This window comes from Ornithodoros turicata, chromosome 5, assembly GCF_037126465.1.
Source record: "Ornithodoros turicata isolate Travis chromosome 5, ASM3712646v1, whole genome shotgun sequence".
In the NCBI taxonomy this organism is placed as follows: Eukaryota; Metazoa; Arthropoda; class Arachnida; order Ixodida; family Argasidae; genus Ornithodoros; species Ornithodoros turicata.
The window spans coordinates 21,198,222-21,208,127 of record NC_088205.1 but is presented as its reverse complement, the minus strand read 5'-3'; the positions used below and the strand labels follow the sequence as shown (position 1 = coordinate 21,208,127).

Here is a 9,906-nt window from a genome sequence, read left to right as displayed (position 1 = left end):
TCCCTGGCGCTTCCTTCTCCTTCCTGATGGCATCAGGTTCGGAATGAGGGAGAGAAGGATGGTGCCAAAGGAACGAACAGGCTCACAAGATGTACCGCATTGCACTGGCATCTGGGATTTATGCATATCGTCTATTACAGGGTGAAAATAAACCTCTAATGACGACTAGCTTCCTCAAATTCTTCCAGGACGCACAGCATGACCCTACAGTGCACTCAAAAGCACCACCGCAGTCTTTAATTTTGAAAGAACGTTCCCAAGCAGCACAAAGGACCGGGGCGAAGCCGGTCCAGCATCGGGAAAGAATCCTACAAAGTCGGGGGCATGCCACCAGCCGATACCGGTCCTTCCTCCAGTTTGCAACACCGGGATGATTAAGGACCGACATCGGCAGCAAGTATTCGGTCCCAGCAGGTCCCCGGCGGATCCCCGATAATGCTGGCAGGGGCTCCCCCCATGCATATTTACCCCCCCCATGCATATTTTGGCATTAATATGCTTATTTTTAATAATTACAATAATTTTGAGTGTAAACAGTGTGTGTAGAGCCCAACATTTTATTTTCGGAGAGGAAATAGACTGACACAACACTTGGAGCACCTCAATAGACTAAACGACGAGTGGTGTACACTAAGCAGTCTGCCTGCATCATCCAATGCATGCCAATTGTGTCTGAAATGAAAAACAAAAAAAGAGGGGTATACAGAAATATGCAGCATGTCCGCATAACTACTGTCATTGCCAATGTAGCCTGAAAAGGGTGGAAATGGTCTACCGTAATATCCAGCCTGCCTGCGTAACCACTGGCCCTTCAATGGTGTCTCAAAAGGGGGGGGGGAACGTACACAGTAAGAGGTGGTCTCTGAAAGGAAACAAAAAAGGTATGCAGTAGTAGGCAGTCTGCCTAACCACTTGCACTTCGGCAATGGCCCTGGAAGAAATGAACGGCTTGTAGCATTAATATTAGACGTAACGGTAAAATTGCTGCATGGTGGGAAATGGTATACAGTAATATGCAGCCTGCCTGCGTAACCACTCGCACGTCAACATTGTCTCAAAAGAAAGAAAAAGTATACAGCAAGAGGCGGTCTGCCTGTCCAAGTGGTGGTGCCTCAAAGAAAACGAAGTTATGCAGTAATAGGCAGTCTGCCTATCTGCTCACGCTTCAGTACTGCCCAGACACAAAAATGAATGGCATGTAACATTAGACGTAACGAAACAATTGCTGCACTTCAGCACAAAATAGTATGTGCACGGTACGTGGAATGAGCTTTATCAAAAATGGTAAAATGCACAGCGTAGGGATTACGAAACTCAAGAGTTACCAAGAGAAAATTTAAATTATGAAAAAATGACAAAGCCAACGACTGGGAGAAATGCAAGTCCAGGAAAGAGAAAATAGTTCACATCCAGCGCCTTTGGTGCAAATGACTAGCAATTACTACAACGAAAACTGTAAAAAATGACAGCTGACCGGGACTAGAGCTGACAGTCAATGGTGTGCGCATATTCAGCGTTCCTTCACAAAAACGTCAATAAGCAAAAAAAAAACATGGTCAAGGAGAAGCATCCCTATTGAAAAAAAAAGCGACATCAGGTCTGATGTTAACATCACAGCTGCTCTGATGATGTTAACATCAGAGCTGCGCTGGCTGATGCTCACATCAGAGCTGTCTTGATGCTGATGTTGACATGAGAGCTGCATTGATGCTGGTTATGGCAATCTTGAAAATGCTGCAGTCTTGGTTTACTGAAATGTTCTGCAAAGAAAGCCCCTCATGCCTGCGGTATATGAGTACCGACAAGAACCCTCACGAAACAGGAGATAGCAGCAACGAATCACTTCACCAGAACAATTCACCACTCCGGAGTACGTACCTTTTAACGCATATCCATTTATCATCAACATACCTAAGCGTTGAACTCACGGGGGCACAAAAACTGGTAATGATCGAACGGTGAACAACAGCGCAAAAGAGCACACCTAGGTCCTCATTTCCGGTCCAACTTGTCCTTCTTCCGAAAAAGCACTTCTAAGCGTTATCATGGCCAGCAAGAGTCCCCACTGCATTTGAACACGGTGCTTGAGTTTCTCTTGCTGAAGGCCGCTGCGTCATACACGCTGAACCTGCAAGAAATATCGTTCCAGAAAATACGATGGCAGGACACCTATATGTAGAGCAGTGTAGAGACATATGACATACCGTCTGCACAAAGTACACAGTCGACTTCACTTGGCGTTCTATCTCCCTGTCGTTGCGCAGATCCCTGCAAATAGAGTAAAACGAACAATGAGAATGCATGGCGCAGTCGAACATATTACTTCAGAGTTATATTAATTACACACCTGAAACGGCAATAATCCTGAAGGCGAAGAACGATTTGGCTTCACATGCAAGGTAGCGTCTTCACTCTTTGACATGTCAAACGAGACCGACTGGTTTGCTCGCGGTTAGAAGAAACGCTTCCACTTACAGACAGTTGCAATATCAGACGGGTTGCAAGAACGACAGCACCAGGTGAGAACAACAATACAAAGCCTCTAAAACGCTTTAGACTTGCTGGAACGCTCGCAATTACGCGAACTACACGCGGCGACGAGAAACGACCGTTACAGCAGCCAAAGCGAAGCCAACAAGAACAGCGCATGCGCGACAGGCAGCGCGCAGCGCTGGCTGGTGGCATGGAAGACAAGCGACGACGCGCGAGCGAGCGCGGGTGAGCCTGTGTTGAAATGGGCATGGAGCCAACATCTCCGCGCAATGGCTTGGCGGACGAAATATGACGACGGGTAGAATCGTACTACCTCTTGAGATTGTGGCCGTTCCAGGATCTTTCAGAAATGCTGCTGTTTTCATAAGAATCCCTGAATGTTGTGTTTGAAGCAAAATTGCAACATGAGATTGGCCAAAGCTAAGGTATTAGTTAGTTATGATTGTGAACAGATCGGCAGTGCAACCTGACAGTGAGAGATCAATAGAATCAAAAACAACAAAACACTCACTGTTTTGCCGACCCTTTCTCTAGTGTTCTTTCTTTCTTTCTTTTTTTTTGTTTGTTATAATGAAGGAAAGCAAGGTTAAATGCTACATTTTTCTTGACTGTGTGCGATGGTGTACATCGCAGGTTCCTCATGTGCCATGAATCTACTTAAAAGCTGCTGATGGTGGCAGGGATTCACATTTATAACAGTGACCAGAATGCGGCAGGAGTACTTTTGAGGCACTCTGGCCACGTTGACCACAAAACGGCGTTCCATACTCCCTCCGAACCAAACTTTGCAAAACTTGTTGCTCAGAAACATTAAGAACACACACGCCGGCCATTTGCACCCAGCAATGACAACCAAAACAAAGATGATGGCGATGGCAGTCGCGGTAGCCCAAATGCAGGGAGCTCCAGCGTAGTCTTTGCGGGTTTCGGTGCAGCGGTTTTCGTCCGATCAGTTCGACTTGCTAAAGCTCTCTTCGTTTCGTTTCACGTGAGTTTTTCGATTCGGGAGATTCGGTCGTTTCGTTCGGGCGTGGCCGACTCTTCCCGAGTATCTTGTACTTGCGTGCTTTGCAGTGAGGCTCCATTAATACTTCTGTTCAGGGTGCTGCGTGTGCATGTTTTCCGTCATACAACACAACACAACACAACACATGAAGTGAACTGCAGCCCAATGTTTGAAAGAGTTACCTCATACCAGACAGCCAAATTCCTTCCTGAAGGGATGCTTCACTGTCTCGTACAGCTTGGGACAAAAGTTTCTGAAACACGGGTGTTTTGTATTTCACTTCTCTACGCCTCCCCTGCGGCCTAAGGGGAACACTTGTTGAACAGAATCCCCAAGGATTCTGCTCAACAAGCATTTCCCAAAGGTGGCTGGGAAAAGTCCAATACAGAAAACCCGTGTTTCAGAAACTTTGTCTCGAGCTGTACCATCCGATCACGTGTTACCGAATCTGCATAAACATCGGGAGACGAGCGGGAAGAAATACTTAGCCAGTACACCACAGCAGATCGGGACGTTAACGGGGATCCATCGGGAAAGAATCCTGGCCGGGACGCAAACGGGAATCTATCGGGAAAGAATTCTGACCGGGACACGAACGGGGATCTATCGGGAAATAATTTTATGTAGTTTCCCTCTCCCTCAATTCTTCCCCCTCACATAGTCGGGAAGCAGTCGGGCTCGTGACGGCGATATCGGCCACCTCGAACCCATCATCCCCGTTACGTTCCCAGCCGAATCCCAGTCCTTTGTGCTGCTTGGGTTTATTTAGTAGCCTCACCGTGAGGAAAATATCACAAGACAGCAGATACAGGTCTCAAACTCACTCGTATGGTATACATATCAAATGACCTACTTTCCTTCCACTTGGTTCATGCATGCTACAGATGCACAGAACAGACAAGAGGTCACATTTTGGGAAAATTGTTTGAAGTACGAGACAAACACGAAATGCTGCTATTATGTTGAGCCAAGGAATTTTCTTTTCGTCTACTCTCCTTTGCACACTTCCCATTTGAATTTTTTCAATTTGAACCCTGTCCCAGGGAAAGTAATAAGCTTCACATTGAACAGCCAGAGCAGAGGTACTTGCAGTAAGTCAAACCTGGTTCGCGCCATTCTCGTCCATTCTCAGGATTGGCGGCAACCCGAATTCTGGGAACGGGGACAAAATCTCGTCGGCGTAATATCGAAACCTTTATGTCATATGCAAGACAGCGACACAGTAATCGTGAAACAGGTTGCGCACCTTGCTAAAAGGCACTGCACTGAAAATCACGACAGAGCACAGTTTCGGTTTCTTTCTCATAGGCTACCATGTATAATTTTTTATTCGCCAGGGGAACAACAGAGATTAGAGGTAGGTGTGTGCTCCGTATTTTATTAAGTAAGTTACACGTCGAGGTAACCGAATCTGCTTGCGCACTTGCAAAAATTCTAACCGCTTTTCGCGAAAACGCGTTGTTAAGGAGCATTGCAGGGGAAGCACGCTTCCAGGCGAAATTGGCCGCCGATCCTGCTCGTTTATTATACTCTCATGACGGAGTACAGAAAGGGTCGAAGGAGTTACGATAACAGCAAGACGGAGTAACCGCGAGCGTGGGACTTTTCAATGGAGTTATCTTGACCCGGTGGGAGTAAAATAAACTTTTACTCCTGCTTAACTCCAGCTTGACTCCCTTTTTTCTCAGAGTGCGCGACGAACACTTTTAATAGCAATTGACTGCGAAAAGCTACACGAACTGCCTGTGGCCTTTAACCACAGCGCAATGAAATAAGCTGCGCCTCTACGATTTCACGGCTAAGCAGCATGGTTAGGCTGTATATGCCCTGACAAGTGCGGTTTCGGAAACGATATTGTCAAACGCAACCTCTTCGAGTGCAACAGGGGAAAGTGGTACGGGGCTGAAACCCTGTGATCATTTTACATATACATACTTGAGGCATTTTTTATATCATTTTGATATCAGTGACGTAGCATGAACTCATCAACGTACACCAGCGTTTGGGAGTCATGGTTGAGTGGCAATTCAAAGTTGAGGAACCTTTAAAGTATTAAGCGACGCTTACGAAAGACCATTCACGAGGACCGAAAAAATGATCGCACATAGCACCTCTATGGGCCGTATTCCCAAACCACCCGCAACTTTGAGAGCAGAAGCCCGAAAGTCGCAAAGCATAGTTTTCATGTGCTCCCACAGGACCTTCGGAGCCGTGCAAGAGCGAAAGCACAACTCAGCGGGCATAAAGCTTGCATCTCAAACGCTGTGCATTACGCGCGCCGTAGTAGATTTCCTAGCATTCGACCTCTGAGGGGGGTTGGGAGGGCGTCAGGGGGGAAGCAAGCCCCCCCCCCCCTGGCCCTAGGCTTCCTGGCCCATCTAACATGGTCGTTTGAACACAATCACGTTTTCTCTCTTTTCTTTTTTTTTACGTGGTTAGCTTGGTGCAGTGCGTAACGAACTTTCTGTTCATCGTTAATGTGACTGGCTTTTCATGTAAGCAGTTACAGGTGACTGGCATGGCCTGCTGTACATTATGCTGACTGAGGATATTTATTTTCCTGAATACGCCTTATCCAGTATTCCTATCCAATTAGTAAAAGGTTTAGCCTCCTTGTCTATTGTCTCTTCAGACGCTATGTTCGTCTCGGATTGTTATTACGATTCCGGCCTCCAAGGACACACCAGATAAATCCTGTCGTGGGAACGCCGATTTCTAATTTGCCAGACAGCGTAAACACGGGTCAGCACATTGCAAACAAAGCATTTTAGCCCTTATTCCCCAACAGATTTAACGACGATGAACAATGTCCATCTGGGGTCAGCTCGTATTGGGAGCAGCACACTTTTCTTTCATGGTGTTTGCCTGCTACAAGATGTATCGTGGAACAGTTTTTCAGCACCCTGCACTGTGAAAAAAAAAGGTGGCGTCACGGCTCCCTTCAGGGAGTAAATGGCTTGTCCCAAGGAACACTCCCTTTTGTAGTAAAAGTTACACCTCATAAGGGGAGTAACATGCTGCTCCATTCGTGGGGTGTAACCGTGACACCCATTGCAGTAGCTGTACCAACACCACCAGGGGGGTCAGGCCAGCACCTGCAGGTGTTGTCCTGACGACCTCCTTCGATATGGTCCAAAGGGAGTGAGCACACTCTGAGAAACAATGGTGTCGTCTCAACTCCTCTATGGGAGTAAATGGTTTGTCCCGTAGAACACTCCCTTTTCGAGTAAAACTTAAAGGTACTGTAAAGCAGCACCGATCAAATGTCATTTAGTGTGGCTATTCGATAGTCCAAGCCACCAGGACAAAAACTGTGCAAGTTTCATTCCAATCGACAGTGCAGTTAATTAGAAAATTACGATTAAAGATTACGGGCAACACTGTACAAGGTATTCGAAATGAATCCGTACTTCTGACACATATGGCGGCAACCACATTGCATGCGTATAACACTGGGCCCGACATAACAATCCACCACAATCCAACATAAAATCCGCCCCTGCAATCCACACAACGATCCACATCTGAGGATAAACGGATAACTGAAAACTGAAATGAAATGCTGAGCCGTTGAAAAAAATGTGTCAGACGTTCAAGAAGCCAGACAGCGTCGAGACTTCTTTGTTCACAGAGGTTCACAGAGAGAGTTTGTTCGTTCGAAAGAGGCCGCGAACAAAAGGAGCGCGCAGGCGCAGAAGAGAAGTAGGGAGAGCCCCCATCGAACAGCGGCCAGCACTGGGTTACTTCGCAAAAACAGGGGTTAACAGGTTAAACTGTTAACAGGTATTTCGGAATGCATAGGTAAACAGGAAAACTAATAATATGGTTACTAAAATAACGAAGTTCCGATGTCATAGTGTGTAATACCAATTTTCAGTGTTGCCCGCTGTACAGGGGGTTGTTTGACACCAGGCGTCGCACCGCTCCACTACGCCGCATCTTTCATGGCAAATTAAAAATATTTATAGCGCGTTGTCGGTCGTATGGTTCCGCATATGGTATTTAGAAGCAACAAAGTCTCTAGTCACATCACCGGCATATCATGCTTGTCTACTGCTTTACAGTACCTTTAAACCCTCCATCTGCTTTGGAATCATCTGTGAAATTTCTTATTTCAGAATTTATTTTTGTGCATCAGCTTATAAGCAACTCGCCATAGTACATACTCGATGGGGATGGGAAAAGTTGTGCATAAAAGAGGAAGGGAAGGGTTATGACAGTGTACAAAACGTAGGGGGGAGGGGGTGATATCTCCATCTAAATTCGGTAGTCCCACGGAGTAACTTACTAGAAAAAACATCCAAGCTTCCCTCAGTAACTTTCATTGGGAAATACTCTCGAATGCCGTCAACTCCGGGATAAGTATTCGACGTAATTAGTGTGTCAGAAGGTCACATTTCACGATGGGCTCTCACTTAACGGTGAGAACTTCACCAACTGAGAACCTTAGTGCAAAACCATGGAATATATAACAAAAATGATGCGATTATATGGATGGTTGCGCTGTAGTACACAAGTTTATAACTCGAAAGTCACTGTACGAGGAGGAGGGTGGTGTCACACATCACTTATCCATTAAACTTTGGCCGGCAAGAGGGAGTACCTATTTGCAGCGATGGAGTTACATGGTAAACGCAGGAAGAAAGAGGGAGTAAGCGACTGACAGGTGCAGTGGAAATTGAGTAATTTTTTATAATTTTTTATGTGTGTATGTATTTGTATGTAAATTTATTATTATTTATAAATGTGGGAAGTTACTCCCTCGTTACTCCTTTTTTTCTGAGAGTGCAGCAGTGACACTACCCTGCACTCGCATTACATCTGTGTTCGTTTAGAAATTAAACTGATATCAGGCCAAAGGACTAATAATTGCTCGTAATGGAATTTGCTGCCTACAGGGACTGTTTTCTTTCGACACCAGTCGACAGGGTGCCAACTACACATTTTGCCCTGCAGGTTATCTCACGTAATGTCCATAGCAAATATTATTCACGATTGCGAGATGACACACTTCAGGATGAAGAACAAATACCCGTCCAGCCTCTGGCTTACGTTTCGGCAATGTTTGTAGACTGGTTTCTGCTATTTCCCTCATTACACTGGCCCCACTCTCACCCCAGACAGGGCTTGTTGCCCCTGAAAAAAATCCTTGCGGATCCCATGGAAAACTTGAAGCAAAGTGTCTCCGCAACCACAGGCATTGTTAAGCATTGTCTGGACGGAGTAAGCAGTTTACAATCGGAGTACAGGGGAGTGGGAATATAGTGCATGGGAGTGACTTTCAAGTGGGGAGGGTAACAGGAACCAAATGGAGTAGCCAACTTATAGGGGGAGTAAGAATTCTAGGCAAAGGAGTAAGTTCTAAGTGTGGAGAGTAACATAGCAAAATGGAGTAAGAGGTGGGAGTAAGAATTCTGGGCGACGGAGTAAATTTCAAATGTTGGGAGTAACAGAAATTAAATGGAGTAACTTATAGGGAAGGGGAAGTAAAAGTGAGCAGTTGCTCCCCCGTTACTCCCTTTCTTCTTCTTTTTTTTCAGAGTGTGCGGAGGGTAAGAACCTGGCTTCGTTCCACAATGACTGAGGACCGGCTAAACGCGCTGTGTATGATGAACGGTTCATCGCGAAAAAGTGGGTGGCGACAACACATTTGTGGAAAGAGCTGTCAACTCTTTTGCGCGAGAAAAGCAAAGGCGCCTACAGTTTCTGTTTAAAGAGTGAGGGACTTAAGGAGTGAGGATAGGGAATTATTGTCTATACTGATACTGATGTCCATATCTGCTGAAAATAAACCACCACTTGATATTGTCAACTTGTCACAAGTAGACACTGCTGTTTCACCGTGTGTTCTCGTTTTTGCGAAATCAACAGAAATGAGATAATCGCTGACGGAAAGGGCAGCAGGAGTGGCGACGGCAAACGTAGTATGAAACAGAAAATCAGGAGCGAGCCTTTGCACGGACAAGGGATTGCGTTGCCGAGAAACGGCAAAACGTAAAAATTCCGAACCATAGGGTTACTGAGCCAAAACAACATAGTTGCGGGCGCATTCGACACCCAGAACTAAAGGAATATCCCGTACCTTGAGCACCAGCCCGAACACCTCCGCTCCTGCCCTGCACTCGCGGCACCCATAACGACCCCCCCCCCCCACCCACCACCTCGGTCGGCATTGGTTTGCCCTCCCCCTTCCCCCATCTGGAGAAAATCCTAGCGGCGCCCATACCAGGGGGTGTTTATTAATTATGTCTGTGGGTGTATGCATTGGTAGCTAGCCGACCCGTATTGGGCATTCCCAAAAATTTCACGTTTCACAGTGTTGCTACTGCGGCAAACGAATATTTGCTTTAATGCGTCTCATCTCACAGAATGCCTTACGCAGCAATCGTTCAACGTCCCGGACTAGC

General features: G+C 46.2%; 1 long non-coding RNA gene across 2 annotated transcripts; it reads right to left on the bottom strand.

The window, feature by feature from the left end:
- Positions 1-541: 541 nt before the first annotated feature.
- Positions 542-5,154, bottom strand: LOC135394186 (uncharacterized). Of its 2 annotated transcripts, XR_010422780.1 has the most exons (5): positions 2,348-5,141; positions 2,205-2,268; positions 1,664-2,128; positions 776-862; positions 542-672 (listed from the first exon to the last, which is right to left on the bottom strand). It is a non-coding gene; the product is annotated as an uncharacterized LOC135394186 (long non-coding RNA). The 2 variants fall into 2 exon arrangements; XR_010422779.1 differs by having other exon boundaries at positions 776-2,128; positions 2,348-5,154.
- Between the last annotated feature and the right edge of the window lie 4,752 nt (positions 5,155-9,906).